This window comes from Mesoplodon bidens, assembly GCF_964165515.1.
Source record: "Mesoplodon bidens genome assembly, contig: HAP1_SCAFFOLD_289, whole genome shotgun sequence".
Taxonomy (NCBI): Eukaryota; Metazoa; Chordata; class Mammalia; order Artiodactyla; family Ziphiidae; genus Mesoplodon; species Mesoplodon bidens.
The window spans coordinates 163,070-188,493 of record NW_027672374.1 but is presented as its reverse complement, the minus strand read 5'-3'; the positions used below and the strand labels follow the sequence as shown (position 1 = coordinate 188,493).

At 39.2% G+C, this 25,424-nt stretch overlaps 1 long non-coding RNA gene across 1 annotated transcript in view; it reads right to left on the bottom strand.

Moving 5' to 3' along the window:
* LOC308610300 overlaps positions 1-25,424 on the bottom strand; it is a 45,770-nt gene that overhangs the window by 19,737 nt on the left and 609 nt on the right. The gene's annotated exons all lie outside the window — the stretch shown is intronic.

The window sequence follows — 25,424 nt, the reverse complement described above, 5'->3', positions numbered from 1 at the left end:
TTGTTCCTACTTTGGGACAATTTGCCTTCTTTATTTAAGTGATACTAGTCCTTTGGCTGCCTAGAAATTTTAAAAACAACTGATAACTACATCTACTGCCTGCAAGAGAATAAAGGAAAAGGAGCATAGGAGGCAATCTCATACATTATTGATAAACACATACAAAGACAATACTCGTACAAAGCTATTTCTCCATATAGCACCTCTGAATTTTATTAATAAATACATATATATATATATATCAAACATTAATAAAAGAATAAAATTATCCAATATGAGTACATTTGCTCTTTTTTTTTTTTTTTTTTTTTTGCAGTATGCGGGCCTCTCACCGCTGTGGCCTCTCCCGTTGCGGAGCACAGGCTCCAGACGCGCAGGCTCAGCGGCCATGGCTCACGGGCCCAGCCGCTCCACGGCATGTGGGATCTTCAGAGACCGGGGCACGAACCCGTGTCCCCTGCATCGGCAGGCGGACTCTGAACCACTGCGCCACCAGGGAAGCCCATTTGCTCTTTTTTTCCAATTAGTTCCAGGATTCTATTTTAGATTATTACTTCATATCTGTGAGAGTTGGGTGTGTGTTTGGTTTTGTGGAAGTTGCATTGTGCTAAATTTTACATTTCTTTCTTGATTTAAATGGCTTTTGTTATCCCTTGGGAATACTGAAGATAGCAACAGCATATTACTACCTACCGGTGGAAAAGTATAAACAGCAATTTTAGCTGCTAGTGATTCTGAAATTGCCCTTAACTTTGTCCTTCTAAAAATGCTCCAAGAATTACCTTTTGCAAATCCACAGATTTACTATCCATACTCAAGTCATTTACGTGGACAAAGAATGTAGCCTGCGGTATCAGTAACAAAGGATGTTACAGCCATCAAGCCATCAGCCACTGAAGCCACCCCCAAAGCTGCACCCTGAGGGGATTCAGGATGGAGAAAACAGGATACTGGCCCTAGATAATTAAAGTGCATATCAAGGGAATGATTTCCATGAGACCAGATTCTTGCATCTCACCATATATAGAAAAGTGCTAAATTTATTAACTTAAGATGTCTAGTTTCTTTAATTAACAGTAATCTTTTGATGTTCCAACTACCTGGGGTTTTTTTTGCAAGAACCCCTAAATATCCTGTGCCCTCCCTTACCTCTTCAGAACAGTCCCTCAGAGCTATCTGAGAGGCTGTCTCCTGACTTAAGTCCTCAGTATGTCCTCCAAATAAAACATAATTCTCAACTTTTAGGTTGTGCATTTTTTTCAGTCAACATTTAATTGTATGGCTCACGTAGGTACTATGCCTAGATGTAATGGGATGAGCTGTAAATTATTAAAACTAGATAAATTCTGTCAGCTCTACCACTAGCTGAGATCCAGGCTTTCATCTCTGGATACTTCTGTCATAGACCTTGGCACATATGGGGTCTGTGTTGGTCTTAAAATTATTCTTAGAATTGTGGGGACTCATTCATTCTTTCAACAAAATTTTATTGCTTATATTCTATGTGTCAGTTACAGTGCTGGGTCTTGGAATATGGAAGTCAACACACGAAAATACAAGGATAAAACACATTTTCTACCATATTAACTTTTTTCATTCATTAATTCATCCCTAAGTCATTCAACACGCATCTTCTTATTGAATACTGATGGGGGGTCAAATGCTATGCTAAACACTGAGTACATAACTGCAAATGAGATGGATAGGCCCTGATTTTGATGTCACTACTATCTTTTGTCCTGCCATATAATGGGACAGCTTCATTATTCCCTTTACCCTAAGTTTTTATCACAAATTGCTAATGAAAATAAAACTGTTAGTGGAGTTTCAACATGCATAGGTAAATGAGAACAGAGAACTCCCCTTTCGCATGCCCCATTCTTCTCCTTCTAACTCCCTATGTGAACTCACTTTGTGCCAAGACCAAGAAGATGTACCCCAATAAGAACCAAGCTGATTTCCTCACACTGACTGGGGCTATTGCTCACTTAGGAGACTTGATGCTTAATTTTGATAAGCAACTAGAAGACCATGGAGACAACCTATAAAAATGATTTGTCTTGGGAGAAAATACTAAAAAGGGTTAATGTGCTATTCCACATGTCCAACCTCCTGGGATTAAACCACAGGCACCAAGGTCACCAAGTGTACTTGGCAACAATGAGCTAAAAATGAAAAAAAAAAAAAAGCATTATACTGTTATTGTATTCATTTTCTCCCAAGGCACTCTCTGATAAACACCACAACCTCTAAGGGAATTGAGAACAGCTTCCTTGTGGGGTAGGTTATATATGCATCTTTTTCCAAGAAGTTAAATCATATCCAGCTATCAGCACACCTTACTTAAGGTGATTGTAATGTATGAGATTAAATGTTCCTACCTGATTGGAAACCTTGTCCTCAATTCATTGGCTACACTGGATTTTTTTTTCTTGGGTCAGACCTCCAGAATTCTATCAGAAATCATTCCTTTGGGGAAACCAGGCCTTCCCAGAAACTCAGGAAACTGAAATGGAGACAGCAAGAGAGAAGGAAATTATTTGGACATATAGACCTCAATTGTTTGGTTTTAAGTAAACGTCCAAGCAAACATCTTCTAAATGGTATAATAATTTTAGGGAAATTCACGGTTTATAAGTTTGTGTACTCATAAACTGAACATATTATAAGAGTACAGGTTGCATTTTGTGTCTTCAACTCAAGCAAAGACTTCAAAAAAGGCCCAGTTATCCTTTGTTCATTAAGACACAAAGAGAGGGCAAAAAGGGCAAGTTTCTAAGTCTTTTTCTTTAAAATTTACGTCCTTTCTTCAGTCTTCATCAAGATCTTCAGGAAATTAACTTTACTAAAGTTAATTATTCATAAAGTAAACATAGGAACCTGCAGAAGACTATTTCACAGAGACCTGTAATGTACAATATCCATTGCATACATGCACCATGAGCTTGTCTTTTCTAGCACTGGCATACACAAAACTCTGTGTGTGTGTGTGTGCATATGTGTGTCTTTTTTGTGATGGAGCTATAGGGAGAAAATAAATCCATTGGTTGCAGTTCAGTGATGTAGAAAGATTTAAGGGTAAAGGAAAAGGCTACATCAAGTGAAGCAATAAAGGCATGAGGTTGTGCTTCCATAATAATAACAATAGCAGTCTTCTGTAACCAAGGGAGCAGGCTCCTCAAATTATAGTCACACCTGTTAGACCATCTGCCCATAAATTTCACACTATCATTAATGGAAAACAAATGGCACTGTCTTTCCTTCCCTTTATCCATTGGCTATTCTCATATAAACGATTTTTCTCTTCAAGGTCATGCTCTTTCCTATCTGTTTAAAAATATTAGGATTTAGGAGGAGTGATACATAATGTGCCATGCCTTGGTACTTGTACCAGTGATGGCTCTGTAAGGAGCACTGGATTGTTAGGAGGCTGTAACTTGAATTCCCCTAGAAGCAGAACCTGGGGGAATAATTTGAATGCAAACTGTTCATCTGGGAGGTGCTTCCAGAAAACTCAGAAGTGGAGTGGGAACTGAGAATGGAGGCATGGAAGGAAGCCAACAGAGGTGCATTACTGAATAAATTACTCCTGCAGGGAACTGCTGCCAGTACGTCAGGGGAGTTCTGTGAAACTCTACAGAACATGTCTCAGAGTTATGCCAAGAATCGGTGAGAAACTTGAAGTACTTATCTTCCAGTCCCTCTTTCCTTGGTTGAAAGCTACACCCAGATACATTAACTCCTGTACATTTCTGGCCTGCCCTAAGGTGGAAAATTGCAGGTGGTAGCATGATTCTATCAGCATATACTGGAATGATGAGTGCTGGGGAGATATGAGTGGAACATTGAAACCATCTAATACAGTCGGGGCAGGAGATATTAATTATTGGCTTGCAAGTCCAAATGGGTAACCTTAAATTCCTGGGTTAATGGTTTTACTTTGAGGTATTTAAGCATGATGTATGAGTAAAAATTTCCTCTATTAAATCAAGTTGAAGATCCTAAGTCCCTAATCTTCTGGAAAACTGTGGATATCTTTTTAACAGATTTTTGAAAAGTAACATGATTAAGATTTCAAACTGACCATTCATTCATTCAACAAACATTTATTGAACACCTAAAGTATGCCATGGGTTAAACTAGGCACCAGTGTTACTGTTACTAAAATCATTATCGTGCCACCTAGAAGTCAATGTATTGTGACACTTAAATAAAAAAATCCATAGTTACCATAAATATTATTACAGAGTGATATAGGAAGACACGGTAAGACCTTAATTCATGCTGTGGACAGTAGTATATGGGGGATATCAGTAGGGCTTCCTGTAGAAGGCAATTGAAATGGATATGTAACATGAAGGAAGGGTGAATTTTTGAGGAAAAGAGAAGATAAATTCATGTTTGCCAGAAAATGAATGGTTAAGCATCAGTCCAGAAAGGAGTTCCATTCATAATCAGTATAAGAAATGTCACTGGGGCTTCCCTGGTGGCGCAGTGGTTGAGAGTCCGCCTGCCGATGCTGGGGACATGGGTTCGTGCCCCGGTCCAGGAAGATCCCACATGCTGCAGAGTGGCTGGGCCCGTGAGCCATGGCCGCTGAGCCTGCATGTCCGGAGCGTGTGCTCCGCAACGGGAGAGGCCACAACATGGAGAGGCCGGCGTACCGCAAAAAAAAAAAAAAAAAAAAAAAAAGAAAAAAAGAAAGAAATGCTCACTGGAGTGTAAGAAAAGAAGACAATGGAGAGGGTGGTAGAAGCCAGACCATGAATGGTCCATGTACCTATAGTAAGTGCTATGGTGTAGTCTTTGTGTTCCCCTCCAAATTCATACGTTGAAATCTGAATTTCCAGAGGTTATAGTATTAGTATGTGGGGCCTTTGGGAAATGATTACGGTATTCGTGCTCTTATAAAAGAGACCCCACAGAGCTCCCGAAGCTCTTCTGCCCTGTGAGGATTCAATGAGAAGTCTGTGACTCAGAAGAGCGCCCTCATCTGACCATACTGGCACCCTATTCTTGCACTTGCAGCCTCCAGAAGTGTGAGAAAAAAATGCCTGTTGTTTATGAGCCACCCAACCTGCACCATAATCTTACAGCAGCCCAAAAGGACAAAGAGAGTTTGGATGTGAGATTTTACTCCAAGAAAGATGGGAATCCATTGAAGGATTTTAACTGGTAACTTAGAAGAGAGAAAAGTTTCATAACACAATCAGGTATTTTTATAAGAAAAATTTGTTTCATTTTCAGAAAGATCACTCTGGAAATGCTGTGACTAGATTTTTGGAGAAGGGTGACGGCAGTCCCGGATATAGAAAGATGAGTTAGTACTCCATTAATACAAGTCAAACAAGAAAGTGGGTATAAAAAGTGTGAACTTGTGGCTGAGCGTTCTTTTCTTTTAGCACTTGAAAAATGTTATGTCAATGCTTCTGACTCCAGAGTTTTAGACAACAAATATGCTGTCATTGGAATTGGTGTTTCTCAATAAGTGATGCATTGTTTCTGCCTGTCCACTTTCGAGATTTTTTTTGTCTCTACTTTTCAGAAGTTTAATTATGACGCATCTTGGCAAGGATATCTTTGCGTTTTTCCTCTTTGGGTTTGCTCAGATTCTTGAATTTGTGTTTGTCTTCTAAAAAATTGGGACCTTTTTAGTCATGATTTCTTTGAATACTTTGTCAGTCGTACTTGTTCTCTGTTTTCATTCTGGAACTTTGATGATATGAATGTTAGTGCTTTTCTTACTGTTTACAGCTTCTTGAGATCCTGTTCTTTCTCCCATCTCTACCCCTCAGTCTATTTTTCTCTGTACATATGGTACATTGTACTGATCTCTTCTAAGTTCATGATTCTATGCTTTGTAATCTCCACTCTACTCTTCAGCAAAGTTTTTTGATTGTTGTATTTTTCAGTTCTACTGTTCTCATTTGTTTTTATTGTTATAACTTCTAGTTCTTTGTTTACATTTTCTATTTTTCCCATTTCTGTCAAGGAACACATAATTGCTAATTGAAGCATTTATGTGACAGCTTATTTAAAATCCTTGTCTGATCATTTCAATAGATGTTTCATCTCCGTGTTGGTGTATGTTTATTGTCTTTTCTCATTTATTCTGTGATTTCCTTGTTCTTGGTGCCATGAGTATTTTTCCATTGTATTCTAAACATTGTGAGTTATTATATGACTCTGTAACCCATTTAATTTTATTATTACTTTTTAGAAGGAAGTCATCCTATTTGAGGCGTAGTATGAGGACTGGGGGGTTATGTACAGATTTCCACTGGGCCCTACTGACAATACCCCAGCAAAAGTGGGCACTTACATTGTCTCACTGCAGACAGATTAAGTAGAAGTTCAGCTAACCTACTGGCCCTTCTGACACCTTCCCCCCAAAAGTGGGAACGTTAATATCATTGTGTTGCCTTTTAGTAGGAGTGGAAGTTCATCTCCCCAGTAGATTTCTTGACACCAGGGGAGGGGAGAAGTGAAGTGCTTGCTGTCCTTCCTCCCACTTCATTCCTTCTTGTTGACGCCGGGTGTGGGTACAGGGTCAGCTACCTGCTGGCCCCACTGACACCAGGGTAAGAGGAAGAGAACTGCCAACTAGCCCTGCTTGGGCATCTCATTCTGTCTTACTGCCTCAGGACGGTTATGGGGATTCAGCACCCCAGTGGGTCTCACTGATACCATGTGTTGGGGGTTAGTGGGGTGCCTACTCCCTCCAACCTGTAACACCCTATTCTTATTGATGTCAGGGAGAGATGGAGGCTAAGTCCCACCATTGGACCCTACGACTGTGTGAGGGCAGCCCAGTGTTAACTAGCCTGTCAGGCACCACCTTTTAAAGTCTGTTTGCTAATGGAAAGGGGTGGAGGCTCAGCTCACCACTGGGCCACACTGAAACAACCCTGGTGGGGAATCAGAGCGCTGGCTCTTCTGGACGGCAGGAGTGGGGTGGTGTGGAAGATCAAATCCTACCTTGGCCCAACTGAAACCACAGGACATAGGGGATGGGTGCAATATTCCACTGGCACTTGGCTTGAGTTGTGTGTATATTCCACTGGCACTTGGCTCGAGTAGTGTGTATATTATTGCCCAAATGTCTTCTGTCTTTAGCAACACCTTTCCTCATACTTTGGCTAGGGGGAACAGGGTTTTTTTGGGTTTTTTTGAAGCTTTTTTGTCTGTTGTTCTGTTGGTGGTTATTGATTGGGGGTTCCTGTAATACCCTCTCCAGGATGTATGGGAAGCAACAGGAAACACAGGGGACTCATCACCATGTTATTCCTCAAGTCCCAAAGTCCCTAGTTAAGTCTGCCTTCTCATTTCCACCTTTCAGCGTCTTCCTATGTTTGTTTGTTGTTATGTTCAGGGTTTTAGTTTTAAGTGGGAGAACCTGGGAGAAATGGGCTACTTCATCTTCTTGGAAGCAGAGGTCTGGAGGCCTTTTGATGTTAAAAAGTACTGCTGACTATAAATTAAAATTTGATGATATACACCTTGCCCTTTAAAAAATTTTTCTGCTAGATGATGTGGCTTCCCAAAGTTGCTACAATTTGATTTTCATACTTCTAAAAGCCAAGTGTTTTGCTGGAGTTGAAATTTAAAGATAAGCAAGAGATGAGGCTAAGATGATCTATGTAGTAACAGATTAAAGTTGGAACCATCAATATACATTTATGTTTAGCTTAATATTGCTTCATATTACCTTAATACGCATGGTTATATAGAGATACTTATAGATATGTGCATATACATGGGTAATGTACACACATATTATCTCTTTGCTCTGTCAGCTGAGAAGATCTAGAAGCAATGACATCCGAGCAGCAATTAGCACACCCCACACCCAGATCCTGCTGTCTAATACCGTTCTCCACTAAAAAGACCTAGTTATCCTTGAAGAAATAGCTGATTCTAGGACTGGGGCAGAAAATATACAAGATTTATATACAAGACCATCTTATAGTGTCAGAAAGTAAGGAAGTTCCAAAAAAATATATAGGATGGGGATACCTCAGAGTGGCACAAGAGCCAACTGAAAAGAGTTCACAAGGGTCAGGACTAGAGCAATTTGAGGAACAAAGTAACTAAAGTAGAATTAGATTATAACCCAAAGTATAACATAAAAATCCATGAGTTCTTCTGATATAAATAAATAATTGGATACATAAATGCAGGAGAATAGATAAATCTCCAGTGCAAAGGAATTCCAAATACTTTATGTAGTACTCCATCTTAAGCATAACTCCCTATTCCTTTGTTGTGGGCTGAACATATTGACTTCCTTCCAAAAAAGTACAGTATGAAAAAGGGAAAACAGTAATCTTATGATGGAGAAACCTGAAAAACACTACCTCAGCCTGGTGATCAAAGTTGACCTCAGCATTCATAATGCATATTGATACTTTGTACACTTGATGTGATCTGACAAAATAACCCTTCTACTCTGTGGTCTTCCTCCCCCAAACACATAATCCCAATATTATCACGAAAAATGCATCAAACAAATTCTAGTAGTGGGCATTCTACAAAAACCTAACTACTCAAAATTGTCAGGGTCATCCAAGGAAAATCTGAGAAGCTATCAAACCCAAGAGGAGCCTAAGGAAACATGGCAACTAAATGTAATGTGATGTTTTGGATGAAATCCTGGAATAGAAAAAGGACATTAGGTAAAAACTAAGGAACTGGACTAATGTATGGAGTATAGTAAATGATGATGTATCAATATTTGTTAATTGATTGTAACAATGTAACATACTAACATAAGTTGATCATCATAGAGGGAAATGGCTATAGTGTATATGGAAACACTTTATACTATCTTCTCAATTTTTCTGGAAAATTAAAACACTTCTAAAAAATAAAGTCTATAAAAACACTGTGTTTTCTTGTTTTATGATTAGGTACCTGTATTTCCTAATAAATATGTAAATTTGCTTTACCTTCCTTGATACTGATATTACAGAAAATACTAAGAAACTCTGAAAGAATTTGTAACTCCAATTCAACAAGCAATAATTCTTGGTATTAACTTTTTGGAAGAACCCACTGAATAAATCAAAGCAAATTGTCTTTAAAGGCTGAATTTCTTTTCAGTGTTTAATCTTTTATATGATTAATGCATACCACAAGCATGATTCTGTTTCAAAGGGCAGAAAATGTTGATTGTAGGCAATGTCTAAAGTACAGTGAAATATTAATGCCTGATGCTATAACAACTTTAATGTATTTTATGTTTTCAAAATGATGAATTGCTATTTCAGTGAATAAAGTATTCACTTGTATACATTTCCTACCCACCTTTTCCCAAAACACCCACAAGGAAATGATACTATCATCTGATATTAGTTTCATCAATTTAAATTGGAGTTTTTGGTAGCTGTGGTTGCCAACGGTACTGGAATGTGTGATACTTTTACAAATCCTCTCCATGGCAAAATCTGATCTTCACAAGGTAAATCACACTAGGTGCCTAAAGCCAAATGACATATAGCTTTGTAGCTAGATTACCCAGCATTTTACTTAGAGGCACAATAGGATGTAGAAAAGGCCATTTCTCTTTCTGTCTTTTTCTGCTCAAAGGTCACTCACCATCTTACTTTTTATCAGGCATCTCAGAAGTTTTCCACAAATTTAGACTATATAATGTCACTTAATGTGAATGTAGCTCAACATTCTGCTTTAGTACAGCTAATCTCACATTATTTTATTGGTGCTAAATATGTAAATCATCAGCAAATTTTTGTACTTAACTTTTTTTTTTTGATGTGGACCACTTTTTAAAGTCTTTATTGAATTTGTTACAATACTGCTTCTGTTTTATGTTTTGGTTTTTTGGCTGCGAGGCATGTGGGACCATAGCTCCCCATCGAGGGATTGAACCCACACCCCCTACATTGGAAGGCGAAGTCTTAACCACTGGACCGCCAGGGAGGTACCTGTACTTAACTTTTAAAAATAATTAAAATAAGCTATTCAACACATTTTCCCTTAAAAAAAAAAAAAAGCAATTCTTCTTAGGCTGGCCCTGGGCACATACGTGACTTTACCATTTTTTCCATGGACTATTTTCTTATCTGTTCTACTGTGTCACATGTGTTCTACCTTCTCAAAAAGAAGCATTTAAAAATTCATCTACGCACTCATGCATTCATACATTTATTAAATAAATCTATTGAACACCTACATATGGCACAGAAAAAAAGGCAGAAAACTAATCTGGGTTGCACAGAAAGTAATGAACTCAGTTAAAATTTTTGGTGAAAACAGGTGTTAATCTACTGGAAATTACATTTCATTACGGGGACTCACAGACTCAAGGAAAACCAAGACCTAAATAATAATAAAATAATAAAAGCACTAGCCATTTACTGAGTGCCTGCTTGTACCTGACTCTGAAAGTCTAAAATCATTACGGATGTTTTGAGGATTGTCTGATATAATTGTAATCTCCATTTTACAGATGAAAATAACAAGGTTCAGAGACATTAGGTTACTTGCCTCAAGTGAAGTGGCCCAGAAACTACAGAACTGGAAATTGAACCTTAGACTTCATAATGCCAAAGTCTGCTTTTAATCACAATGTGTGTGTGTGTGTGAGAGAGAGAGAGAGAGAGAGAAACAGAGAAACAGAGAGAGAGAGAGAGAGAGAATGTGTTTAATAGAGAACTTCTGAGAAATGGCAAGAAAACTGCCAGGTATCCATAAAACAATAATTTAGGAGCTTCCTACTATACAATTAATTGTTAACCATATGGCTGGACTAAGCATCTCTCACTTCTGAACTAAGAAATCAAAAGCTTCCAGAAGTTGTGTCTAAATTTTACACTTACATAAGATACTTCATACAGAATGCTCAAGTATAATAACTAAAGAGCCCTGAAAATACTGGAAGCATTCATAGCAGTATGATTTCATATTGTGGATAATAGAGGATTTAAGAAATTGGCAGATGCAACTGCAGACTCATTTGTTATCATTTCTGTGAAGGGCAAGATAATTGAATAAAATGAGAAAAATGAAAAAAGAATGGCTAGCAATTTTAGGTCGTTTGCTTAATCTCCATACTAGGAAAGACTAAGCAAAAAAAAAAAAAAATTCTCGAAATTTTATTTTGAAAGCACCTACAAGTGTATATGGTCTTTTTATACCAAATAACTTGGAATTATGAACTGTGAAATAAGTCTAATCTTCTCTGATGACAAAATTGCTGACTTTATTTGAAACTATGAAATGAAAAATGAGGTAATAATAAGAAATTCTTAAGAAAAGGAGTAGAAAAAACAAAATTATAAGAGTTATGTTAAAAAATATTTTGAAACAAACATAAAATCCCCATTACTGGTACAGAGCTTTTAAAACCTTATTTTGATTTTAAGTTTTAATAAATATTTATATGTTTACATAATTACTGTCATAAGGAAGACACAATTTTAGGTCAGCTTTCTTCATTCTTTCTTTATTAAGCATTATACTATAGTAACTGTGTAATTTTCTACTAAGTGGATATAATTTCCTAAACTGTTTTCCTATTGTTAACAATTAAAGGTGTTTCTAATTTTTTGTTATTGCAAATGACATGACAATGAGCATCTTTATATAATAATTTTCTGGATTATAAATTATTTATTGGCATAAGCTTCCAGAATTAGAATTAATGTGTAAAAAGCTATTAACATTTTATCTTGCTAGACATTGCCAAATTACTTGTCAAAAGATGGAAGCAAATTATATTGCAAAAATCTTTGCCAACAGAAGACATTATATATAATTTTTGATTTTGCTAAATTAATAAGTTGGAAACCTATGTTCCATTTCTTTGATAACAGAGTGCTGCTGGAGTCTGGGAGGGCAGCCATGTCCATGAAGGCTCCCCAGAGTTGGAGCGGGGAAGTGGAAAAAGGTAAAAAAAATACTAATTGTATTTTCCCTCGATTGTTATCTCTCACTCTTTTCTGCCTCTGTGTAACTTATATCCAGGTAGCTGGAGAAAAATCATGTGGCAGGGCAAATTGGTGTTCCAATAAATTAATAATCACCAGCTTCAAATGGATTTTCAAGACTGGAAATATTGCTCTGACCTACAGTACGTTCTTTCTAATTCTCCTTAAGGACTATTTTCTGAGAAGCTTTACCTGCCCTCCTCAAATGTTCCTCCATCCTCTCTACTTCCTTCACTCTGAGCTGGTGAGGTGCTTCATAACTCATTAAGAACACAGAAGTCAGTAAATAGTCCACTGCCAAATCCATTAATTCATTAGCGTTTGCATTGATCTTTGTATTCCCTTTTACTACAGGAGTTAAAGGTAAAAGGCCATGTGCACTACAGATAGCATTTCATTTTCTCTCATCTCCTCAAGTACGTCACAGCACTGCGTTTTCTACAGCCCATTTACTCCTTATGAATGATTCTTGCCAAAATTCAACCTCATCCTAGACTAGTAACTCCAATTTAAAATGTTAAAAACTATACATGCAACATGAAAGCCTCCCTCCTCCCCTAATCCCTGCATATCTTCTTTAGCCAATTCATGTCTGAACTTTTCAAAATTGTTATCTTCATATATTGTTTCCATTTCCTCACGTCCCATGTACTCTATAATTTACATCCATCTGACTTCTCTCACCATAATCTCTTTGCCCACTGTCCTGAAATTTTACTTATGGAGGTCACCAGCGATCTCCATGTCAGTATAGCCAACAAATAGTTTTTGTCCTATTTCTAGGCTCTTTCCTTCTTTAAAAAAGGAAAAGAAAAACAAAAACCGTTTTTTTCTTCTATGCTTTTACACACTCATCATCTTCTGTCTTGGTATATTTTACTGGCTTTCTGTGTTTAATCTGATTTCTAATATTCTATTAGTTTCCTTTATCTTCAGTGGAATAAAGCAGTATATGAAGGATTATTCTCAACAGTTAGTTCTCATAATAACAGTACTAGTAGCAGCAGTCAATACTCTATAATGCTTATCATGTGCCAGACACTATTCTAAGACACTGTTTAAATACATATATATAGACACACACAAATATATATGAGGTTTTCCTCCTCATAGGCCTATGAAATAAGCCTATTATTATACCCATGTTACAAATGAGAAAACTGAGGCAATGAGAGGCCAAGGTCCCATGATCAGTACATGGTGAAGCCCCGCCTGAGTTGATGCTGGAACTTTAGAGTAGACATGATAAATAGTGTCTCACAGATTGGCCTTAAAAGTGAGCAACATTTAATTAATAACTTATGAAGTACCAGAAAAAAATGGAACATTTTAAATTGAATGGGAACTACTAAGTCATGTATCAGTAACTAAGAATGACTCTTATTGAATGAAATTATTTTTCATTATTCTTTTGAAAGAAGAATATTCTTGTGTAAGTGTTTCACAGTTTTTTTTTCATTCACATATTTATTCATTTATTGGACACACATTTCCTACACAACTTCTATGTGCCAGTGTCTGCTGCCAGCTGTTTTGCAAAATCAGAAGAAAAGGAAAGGTAATTCCTTTTCACCATTGCCTCAGCCAGAAAGCTTTCCCCAACAGGTTCTCAGAGGCTCTCCCAGAGAAACAGATTTCTTTTTTCCTGTATAATTAAGCACAAATTGTTAGGTGCAGGGCTCGGCCATGGAGGGATGGATGGTCAGAGGTGTTCCATGCAAGGCTGGGGGACGCTTTTGTGTTTGGTTAGCTGTTAGGAAATGCTAATTTCCTTTTCTCTTGCCATTAGGCACTAATTCCCTGCTGTGCCAGAAATTTTTTGCAGGCTGGGGCCAGAAAGGTGAAGGGAGCTGTACGGCACAAATGCCACAGAATCACCTGCACCAGGAAACTGCTGCTGGGCCAGGAAGGTGATTGTTCACCCAGCGTTTGTGCCAACAATGGACCTCACAACTCCTTTTCTTCTTGTCCTTGGGAGCAGGCCTAAGAGTAGGGACTAAATTTGGTCTCTGACTGTCTCAGGTCGCTAAGCGTGTACCCTACACACGAGGTTCCACTAGCAATTAAGCATCTAATCAAAATCTCCTAGCTCAGGAACAAAAGCCAAGGCTTAACTCTTTCCTGGGCTGCTGACTGCAAGGAGATCCGTGTTGCCTGCCCGTCAGAGCCACGTGTCTGCGTCCCCACATCTACTGCTCTGAAGGGGAGACAGCCCACAGCAAGCTCCCAAGCCCTACAGCACAGATACCCTGAAAGCTCGGGGAGGGCAATGTGTGTTCCTTCTGCTTCTCACAAACACAAGGCAAAACGGGCTGCACCCACCTCACCCTAACACCTCTGCCTCTGCAGGTCTCATCCCAGAAACGCCCTTTACTTTTAAAGAACCAGGTGGCCAGAACTGTGACCACAGATGACAATTTTTCTGCCATTTTATTTTAGCCCTATGCAAAGAGCCTCTAGCATGGCCCTATGACTCTGTTCGCCTGGTGTTGACACCTTGTATGATCACCACCTCCCTCTGAGCATAGACAGGACCTGTGACTTTTTTCTAAACAATTGAATATGGCAAAGGTGAAGGGGTTTGGCAGATGTTATAAAGGTCCCAAGTCAAAAGGGTAAATCAAAAAGGAGATTATCCTGTGTGGCCTTAATCAGGTGAAAGCTCATAAAAGAGGCACCGGGCCTTCTACAGGCCAGAGACCCTCCTTGCTGGCTGAAGCAAGCAGCCACACTGAAGAAGCCCACAGGGAGGAACTGCATTGCCTCTAGGATCTGGGGTGGCCTCCAGTGACAATCAGCAAAAAGCTGGGGACCCCAGTCTTGGAGCAACCAGGATATGAATTCTGCCAACGTCCTGAATGAGCATGGAAGTCATTCCCCCCCAGACTGATGTCCACATGAAAATGTGGCCCACTCAACACGTTTATCAGAGCCTGGTGAGACCCCAAGCAGAGGACCCAGTGCCTGGACTCCTGACCCATAAAACCTGGGTTGTTTTAAGCCACTAATTTGTTACTCAGCAAACAGATAACTAATACAATTCCTAAGCATTCAGATCCTACATTTTTAAATGACTGGTGACTCAGCTGTATTGCAGCCATGGTCTTCATCATTAATATCTTTAAATCACCAGCCAATTAATATATTCCTTCTATGCATTGCCCCTTGGGTCCATGGTGCATATTTTTTGAGACCACTGAGCTCTTGAGATATTCTGTCAATCATTTCTCATTTCTTCTCAATCTTGCCTTTTTAGTCACTGAGAGCCCATATTGCAAAGAAAGATCTTAAAGTGAGTAGAAAACTACATTAAACAAAAAGATATGGATCCTATGTTCGACACACAAATATTACAAAAATATATTCTTTTTCTTTTAATCAAGCTTTCACATGCACAAAGAGAAAATCATATTTTATTCCTGCTTGTCTTAAGCCTCATGAAGCCTTCAGTTCATAAACTTCTAGAAAACTTTCAAAGTTCTCAACAAATATGTTTTGTAGTTCAGATCATTTTAGAAATCAACTGCCATATACCAATAGGATTTTTTCCCCATGGAGTATGACAAGCTGAACCTATTTATATGGAAGAGCGGGCCAAGAAAGGCTAGGATACTTCTAAAGACTCCAAATGCCAGATATGAAGAATTATTATAAAGTGATACTTTATAGTATATTATAAAGTATGATGTTGGCACAATGATTTAAAAAATAATAAACCAACAGAAGAAAAAGAGGTGCCCAACACAGGCCCATGCATGTATTGAAATCTGATATATGGAAGATGGGACATTACAAATCAGAGGGGAACAATGTTCTATATACTGAATGGTACCCCATGATAGGTTCCCAATATAGGGGTGGGGGATAAATAAAACGGAAGAAATCTTCATTTAGGAATTTAGTTAACTACCAAACAATGAAAAGAAAAAGAGGTAAAAAAAAGGTATAAGCCAGTATTTTTAAACTATAACACAGTAAACAGTTATATAAATCATGTTATTCATTGTGTTTTGCAATCATTTATCATTTTAAAACAATCTAGGGTTAAGAGAGGCTGACTGACCTTTTAAAATATATTAATTACTGCCTATGATTCAGCTCTTAAAAATATATGCTTAATTTGTGATTGAGAAAGGGGATTCATTTTAAAAAATAGCTTTAACATGCCTTTGGCCTAACAAAAGCCAAACATGGGATGTATTTCAAAATCATAGGATTATGAAGATTGGATGTGAGCATGATGAAACAAGATTGGTCATGAATTGATAAGTACTAAAGCAAAATAATGGGCATCTAGGGATTTATTATGTATGTGTGTGTTTGACATTTTCCATAACTAAGAAAGTATTTTTAAAAAGGACAAAAAAGAGTGTTTGGTAAAGCATCTCAAGTAAGAAAGTTAAACAATAAGTCCCCTACATACAAATGAGTTCCATTCCGAGAACGCGTTCCTTAAGTCCAAATTGTTTGTAAATCCAACAAAGTTAGCCTGGGTACCCAACTAACAAATCGGCTATATAGTACTGTACTGAAATAGGTTTATAATACTTTTCACACAAATAATACATACAAAACAAACAGAAAAAATAAAGAAAACATTTTTAATCTTACAGTCCAGTACTCTGAAAAGTACAGTGGTACCAGCTACTTTACTTCTGCTTTTACGCTTGCTTCTGGACATCCTGGGCTTGAAATAAAGATACTGTACTACTGTCCTCTATACAGTTCTGTAAACTACACAAAAGCACAACCACCTGTAGAAGATGCATGCACGTGACAATTTACCCCAGACACTTGAACTTACGTGATTGGACATGCGAATGCATGTTTGCATCTTTGAAAGTTCACAACTTGAAGGTTTGTATGTAGGGGACTTACTGTACAGAACTTGTGTGCTATTATTTTAAGAAAACACACATGTATATATGTGCATATATATGTGTATATATATATAGGCATAATAAAATGTGCATAAAAAGTTATGTTATATATACACACACACACACATATATACGCATATATACATAATTAACATAACTTTTGGGGGCAGGCAAGTCTACATTCTTACACGGTCATGTTACAGGTGAGGATCCTGATCTCTCCTGGGTGGTTATCTTCTGTTTGCCCTCCCAGGTCCCCTCTCCCCCCTTCTCTGGTGAACTGGAAGGGTGAGGTTGACAAAATCCCAGCCCCTGAGACTTCTAACTGGGTCTGGGCCATGGAGAGCATCAGAGAGATGGGAGGGAGGGAGGAGGAAAGTGAAGGCAGGGGATTTGTTTCCCTGGCTTTCTCCCTGCTAGATAGCCTCCAAGTGGGCTAACTATAACCTTTTACTGAAGGTTACCGTACCTCTCAAGAAGACCAATTCTCCAGGGGTCCTTCTTCTGCTGGGGTCCTAAAACTGATCCCTCTCTTCTTCCCTTTGGACATAGAGATTGTCTCAGCTCCTAGCCCCAGATTCCTGCACAATCCCTCCTATGGGGCTGTACTCACACCCTCGTAACAGTTTTGTGTGCCATCTGTTATCTATTAGGACCCTAATTACCACCATCTTCATTAAACAATAGATGGTACACAGTTATTATAAATAGAGATGGGGAGATTATTATTCTCTACATTTGCAAATACTTCCAGTATTGCAGTTATGTCCTAGGTGATTCCCAAACTGGACACAGCAGATATAGGAATAAAGGAAAAGAGAGATGTGCAATTGGGGGCTATCAACTAGATACTCACTGGTCCACAAACCAGTTCCTTTTGCTAATAGACATGGAGGGAACTGAGAAGACAGTCCTTTCTCTGAAAAGCCCCAATTGTGAGAGCAATTCAGCTCTTTTAACTTTCCCTATATCTGAACCTAGACTCAGTGCTATAGGACTATTAGAGCACATCAAATATTTGCACTATAGTTACCTGGATACATGTATTTATCTCCTCCAGTAGGCTGTGAGCAATTCAAGGAAAAGAGTCCATCTCATTCAACTTTATATCCTTGCCATCTAGCACAGTGTCTGCCATATAACAGACACAGTAAATGTTAATTGAATGAATAAATGCCTGCTTGAATAAGTGAATGCCAGTGGGGCCAGTGTGTTCCATAGCAGGGCTCTAAACAGAGGCTCTTCTCACCTTCCAGTCACCATCTGGCTTCCAAAAGCAGCACCAAATCCAAATGTGACCTTGGTACCATGGAATAAAGAATCTTTCTCATCTGAATCACTCGCATCTGCCTGGCTACAGTCAACATAAGGTCTTGAGGCTGAGACACACCTTCATTTGTTAAAAGGGGGAGGGGAGCAGATGGCAAATGAAGGTACTAAAGCTCATTAATTCCTAATGGAGTTGTCCTCCTGGATGTAATTAGAACAAAAAGAAGAGCCAAAGAAGGAGGGTTTGGGAAATAAAGTAGGCAGCTGGAAGAGGTTTATGAACGGTATAAACCCTCAGGGAGCTTTCCATTAGAGAGAATAATAATGTCCACACTTCACAATGGCATAGTTCTCCTCAACCAGCAAAACACATCTGCATACATTATTTCAATAGCGTCTCAGGAAATGATTGTAAGACACAGAGGAGAGTTTTATTTTTCCAATTGTGTAAATTAAAAAAGTTAAACTTCTCCTCAGAGAAGTTAAGCCACCTGCCCTGAGTAACATGGCTAGAAAGTTGTAGAATAAGGATGGATTTCAAACATTCTGACACTGAATTTGGTCTCCATCCATTCCATGGCTATAAATGGAGAGAGTGACCTTCAGACCAATTCTAAAAAGCATGTGACACTCCACCCAGCTCAGCTATTCCACAGCATGCTCTTTTCTTCCATGCCCACTACCAATCACTTAAAGACAACCAGTTGCCTTCTATTTTTGATTGGCAAGTGGGACACAGAAGTTCTTATGAGCCTAGAGTTTTTATTTCTTTATGTCCCCATGGAAGACCTCAAGCCAAGAGAGAAGGGAACTCTTCCTATTAGACCTAGTTAACTGACTCCATTTCTTCCCACTGTTCCCAACACAAAATAAATTTATTCAAATATGTAGTTGCATTGAAATTGAGAATTACATATTGTACTTTGATCTTATAGGAAGTGTGCAGCATAAATCTGAGATATCAGCATTAAATGCAGAGACTTTATAACTAAGGGCTTGCTAGTAAGCCTGGGTTTTCATACTCAGGTCAGTCTACCCAAAAAGAAGTACGTTATTTGAAAATTGACTCTTTGCATTAAAGTAAACTTGCCCCTTAAAGTCTTCTTCTTCCTCTCTCAAAGACACACAGCTGACTTAGTTCAGAAGCAAGCTGAAAAGAGTAAGGAAGATGTTCTATTTAACCAGCATCAATTGCTTATAACTATCCTGTTCTCAGCATCTTTTCCCCCCAAGGAAGCATTCAGCCAACATTTTTATTGGACTGATGCCCAGATGGCTCCATTAATTCATGCAACTACCTTTGTTGGAGTGCTCCAGGCATTATTACTCATGAATCCTACAGAGCACAAATATATCTCTAGAAATACTGTCATTTGTATTACATATGACCTTAAAGCATCTTCATAAATTATACCTTCAAAGCAAACTAGAGAGCACTGAAGTCTTTTGCTATGTTAGTCATCTTAGTTTCACTAGACCCATTGTCTTTTCTTTACATATGCAATGTAACTAAATTGGTTTTAGTGATCTGGGTCCTTCAGATTCATCAACTTTATCTTAAAGTGTATAAGATATATGATCTTTAAATCTGTAATGGTATCTTTCTGCTCTGTGGGTTTCATTGGTTCAAACTTATCTTCCAATTATGTCTTCCTGAGATGTATTCTAGCTATGATGGGGGCTTCTAGGCTGTGGTTTATTTCTGGTACTGTATCTATTAAGTAATCAAACAAGAAAAACAACAAAAATTGTGCTTTGGCTTCATATACATTAGACCATTTAACATGAAACCTGTCCATTTTCAGAGATTTTGGCAACAAATATAGTCACTTAATTATTAAATTAGTTACTTTATCCTAAACAATTATCAGTAGCCCACCACAGTAATAAGAAAGTTCTTTCTCAAAATAATTACCATTTGATTTTCAATTGCTTATAAAATGAGCACTGCTTTCTACCCAAAATTTCCATGAAATCTTAAAGTCCCCTACTATGATTGTGTTACTGTCGATTTCTCCTTTTATGGCTGTTAGTATTTGCCTTATGTATTGAGGTGCTCCTATGTTGGGTGCATAAATATTTACAATTGTTATATCTTCTTCTTGGATCGATCCCTTGATCATTATGTAGTGTCCTTCTTTGTCTCTTCTAGTAGTCTTTATTTTAAAGTCTATTTTGTCTGATATGAGAATTGCTACTCCAGCTTTCTTTTGGTTTCCATTTGCATGGAATATCTTTTTCCATCCCCTTACTTTCAGTCTGTATGTGTCTCAAGGTCTGAAGTGGGTCTCTTGTAGACAGCATATATATGGGTCTTGTTTTTGTATCCATTCAGCCAATCTGTGTCTTTTGGTGGGAGCATTTAGTCCATTTACATTTAAGGTAATTATTGACATGTATGTTCCTATTCCCATTTCCTTAATTGCTTTGGGTTCATTATTGTAGGTATATTCCTTCTGTTGTGTTTCTTGCCTAGAGAAGTTCCTTTAGCATTTGTTGTAAAGCTGGTTTGGTGGTGCTGAACTCTCTCAGCTTTTGCTTGTCTGTAAACGTTTTAATTTCTCCATCAAATCTGAATGAGACCCTTGCTGGGTAGAGTAATCTTGGTTGTAGGTTTTTCTCCTTCATCACTTTAAATATGTCCTGCCACTCCCTTCTGGCTTGTAGAGTATCTGCTGAGAGATCAGCTGTTATCCTGATGGGGATTCCCTTGTGTGTTATTTGTTGTTTTTCCCTTGCTGCTTTTAATATGATTTCTTTGTGTTTAATTTTTGACAGTTTGATTAATATGTGTCTTGGCATATTTCTCCTTGGATTTATTCTGTATGGGACTCTCTGTGCCTCCTGGACTTGATTAACTATTTCCTTTCCCATATTAGGGAAGTTTTCAACTATAATCTCTTCAAATATTTTCTCAGTCCCTTTCTTTTTCTCTTCTTCTTCTGGAACCCCTATAATTCGAATGTTGGTGCGTTTAATGTTGTCCCAGAGGTCCCTGAGACTGTCCTCTGTTCTTTTCATTCTTTTTTCTTTACTTTGCTCTGCATCAGTTATTTCCACTATTTTATCTTCCACCTCACTTATCCGTTCTTCTGCCTCAGTTATTCTGCTTTTGATCCCATCTAGAGTATTTTTCATTTCATTTATTGTGTTTTTAATCAATGCTTGATTCATCTTTAGTTCTTCTAGGTCCTTGTTAACTGTTTCTTGCATTTTGTCTATTCTATTTCCAAGATTTTGGATCTTGGAAATAGAATCTTGGATCATCTTTACTATCATTATTCTGAATTCTTTTTCAGGGAGACTGCCTATTACCTCTTCATTTGTTAGGTCTGGTGGGTTTTTATCTTGCTCCTTCTCCTGCTGTGTGTTTTTCTGTCTTCTCATTTTGCTTATGTTACTGTGTTTGGGGTATCCTTTTTGCAGGCTGCAGGTTCGTAGTTCCCGTTGTTTTTGGTGTCTGTCCCCAGTGGCTAAGGTTGGTTTAGTGGGTTGTGGAGGCTTCCTGGTGGAGGGGACTAGTGCCTGTGTTCTGGTGGATGAGGCTGGATCTTGTCTTTCTGGTGGACAGGTCCATGTCTGGTGGTGTGTTTTGGGGTGTCTGCTGACTTTTTATGATTTTAGGCAGCCTCTCTGCTAATGGGTGGGGTTGTGTTCCTGTCTTGCTAGTTGTTTGGCATAGGGTGTCCAGCACTGTAGCTTGCTGGTCGTTGAGTGAAGCTGGGTGCTGGTGTTGAGATGGAGATCTCTGGAAGATTTTCGCCGTTTCATATTATGTGGAGCTGGGAGGTCTCTTGTGGACCAGTGTCCTGAAGTTGGCTCTCCCACCTCAGAGGCACAGCACTGACTCCTGGCTCCTCAATTTGGGATGATTTGTTGTCTATTCAGGTATTCCACAGACGCAGGGTACATCAAGTTGATTGTGGAGCTTTAATCCGCTGCTTCTGAGGCTGATGGGAGAGATTTCCCTTTCTCTTCTTTGTTCTCACAGCTCCCGGGTCTCAGCTTTCGATTTGGCCCCGCCTCTGCGTGTAGGTCGCCGGAGGGCATCTGTTCTTCGCTCAGACAGGACAGGGTTAAAGGAGCAGCCGCTTCGGGGACTCTGGCTCACTCAGGCCGGGCGGGAGGGACGGCACGGAGTGCGGGGCGAGCCTGCAGCGGCAGAGGCCGGCGTGACGTTGCACCAGCCTGAGGCGCGCCGTGCGTTCTCCCAGGGAAGCCGCCCCTGGATCCTGGGACCCCGGCAGTGAAGGGCTGCACAGGCTCCCGGAAGGGCGGCGTGGACAGTGACCTGTGCTCGCACACAGGTCTCTTGGCAGTGGCAGCAGCAGCCCCAGCGTCCCACGCCCGTCTCTGGGCTCCACGCTTTCAGCCTCGGCTCGCGCCCATCTGTGGAGCCCCTTTAAGCAGCGCTGTGAATCCCCTCTCCTCACGCACCAGGAAACCAAGAGGGAAGAAAAAGTCTCTTGCCTCTTCGGCAGCTCCAGAGTTTTCCCGGACTCCCTCCCGGCTAGCAGTGGCACATTAGCCCCCTTCAGGCTGAGTTCTCGCCGCCAGCCCCAGTCCTCTCCCTGCGCTCTGACCGAAGCCTGAGCCTCAGCTTCCAGCACCGCCCAGCCCGGCGGGCGAGCAGACAAGCCTCTAGGGCTGGTGAGCGCCGGTCGGCACCGATCCTCTGTGCGGGAATCTCTCTGCTTTTCCCTACCCAGGTACGTGGGGAGTTTCTTGCCTTTTGGGAGGTCTGGGGTCTTCTGCCAGCGTTCAGCAGGTGTTCTGTAGGAGTTGTTCCATGTGTAGCTGTATTTCTGGTGTATCTGTGGGGAGGAAGGTGATCTCCGCATCTTACTCTTCCGCCATCTTCCCCGGAAGTCTATCCTTCTTCTTCCTCCATGAAATCTTTTAATAAATATTCTTGTTTCATATTAGGAGTTTAAATGAATAAAGCATTATTCACATAAAAGAAATAAGTACTTTGATCTACTACATTATTTTCAAAAGGAAAGTAGAACCACAATGTATGATGATATCCTGAACATGATCTGGGACACAAAAAAATCAGTATTATCTGTGAAACCCTGAGCAAAATTTCTCTCCTTTGTGGACAGAAAACAACAATGTCATTCAGCTATTTACATATGGCCCAGATACTAATGAGGAACTGTTTCCTGCTTTCTGTGAAGGAAAAGTGAACTATGAATAAATATCACTGGGGTCATTATCACCTGCACACACAGGTAACTGGTGGCTTGCAATCAAATAGTGTCAGAAGCAAAATGGATCTGTAGCAGGAAAATCTGTCTTAAGGCATGATTGGGGGTAAAAGACTAACTGTGGATAAATATTTGTGGTGCCTGGCAAAGCTCTCCAAGTTTCAAGATGAGGAAAGACCTTTCACGCATATATGGAACTTTCCATGAGAGTTCTAGAGCCTTTCAACCTCAGAATATATCTGGCCTATCCTCTTTTCAAAAGGTAAACTGACAGGATCTTGGAGAAATGGGAGTTGAACCTACTCTTAGAGATCTTCAGAGAAGAGGAATTTCAGCTTCCTGGCTTAGCTACGCTGCTTCTATCTAGTTTATTTTACATGGCCACACTTATCATGCTTAAAAATCAGCCCAAGTCCACCTGTTATTTTTTTTTAGCAGCATTCACTCATTTATTCAATAATTATATATTGAGCACCTCTTATGGTCCAGGCACAACTTCAGTAGCTGGAATTCAAGAGAGAACAAGAGAGACCATAATTCTTCCTCTTGTTGTCTTTATTATTCTAGCAATAAACAGTTCAATTCCCCGTAACATCCTTATTTCTTATATGAAATTGGGTCAACTTCTTTGACCAAAGCTAGTTTTGTTAGAATTTAATTTCTTTAACAAAAAATTCAGCAACATGAAAACCAACATTAGTTTTGTACTCACAATTTGACAGCATTTGGGGCTGGTTCTTTTTTATTATTTGTCATTCCCATGTTTTCTAGAGGTGTACCCTGAACTGAAGAACAGTTTCCCTCCATCCTGGAAGGATACCAGTTCAACCGCATACGCATCCCTGAGGGACACAGGTGGAATGTGAAGAAAGAGGGGGCCTAGCCAGCCATATGGCCCATTCAACATTGGGGAAAAATGGAACTGCCTTTACATCAAGTTTCCTAGGGAGGATATAGGGAAAGCTTGTACAGAATTACCACTCCAGCTAATCTGTAACTATTGCTACTACTACCATTGTCCTTTGACCTCACATACATTAGAATACTTGGTCCTCACAGCAACTCCATGAGGAACAGATGAGAAAACAGGCTGGAAAAGGTAAGTGACTTGTCTACAATTAACAGCTCTGACAAATGGTGGTGCTGAAATTCAAACTTATTTCAGGGGTCCGTCTCATGAAAAACCTATGATGTTAGTTATCTAATAAAACCATAGAAAGGGAGGAAAACCTAGGCAGAACACTCTATGACATAAATCACAGCAAGATCCTTTTTGACCTACCTCCTAGACAAATGGAAATAAAAACAAAAATAAACAAATGAGACCTAATGAATTAAAAGCTTTTGCACAGCAAAGGAAACCATAAACAAGATGAAAAGACAACCCTCAGAATGGGAGAAAATATTTGCAAATATTTGAAGCAACTGACAAAGGATTCATCTCCAAAGTTTACAAGCAGCTCATGCAGCTCAATATCAAAAAAACAACCCCATCCAAAAATGAGAAGACCTAAATAGACATTTCTCCAAAGAAGATATACAGATTGCCAACAAACACACGAAAGGATGCTCAACATCACTAATCATTAGAGAAATGCAAATCAAAACTACAATGAGATATCATCTCACACCAGTCAGAATGGCCATCATCAAGAAATCTAAAAACAATAAATGCTGGAGAGGGTGTGGAGAAAAGGGAATCTTCTTGCACTGTTGGTGGGAATGTAAATTGATACAGCCACTATGGAGAACAGTATGGAGATTCCTTAAAAAACTAAAAATAGAACTACCATATGGCCCAGCAATCCCACTACTGGGCATATACCCTGAGAAAACCATAATTCAAAAAGAGTCACATAGCACAATGTTCATTGCAGCTCTATTTACAATAGCCAGGACATGGAAGCGACCTAAGTGTCCATCGACAGATGAATGGATAAAGAAGATGTGGCACATATATACAATGGAATATTACTCAGCCATAAAAAGAAATGAAATTGAGTTATTTGTAGTGAGGTGGATGGACCTAGAGTCTGTCATACAGAGTGAAGTAAGTCAGAAAGAGAAAAACAAATACCATATGCTAACACATATATATGGAATCTAAAAACAAGGTT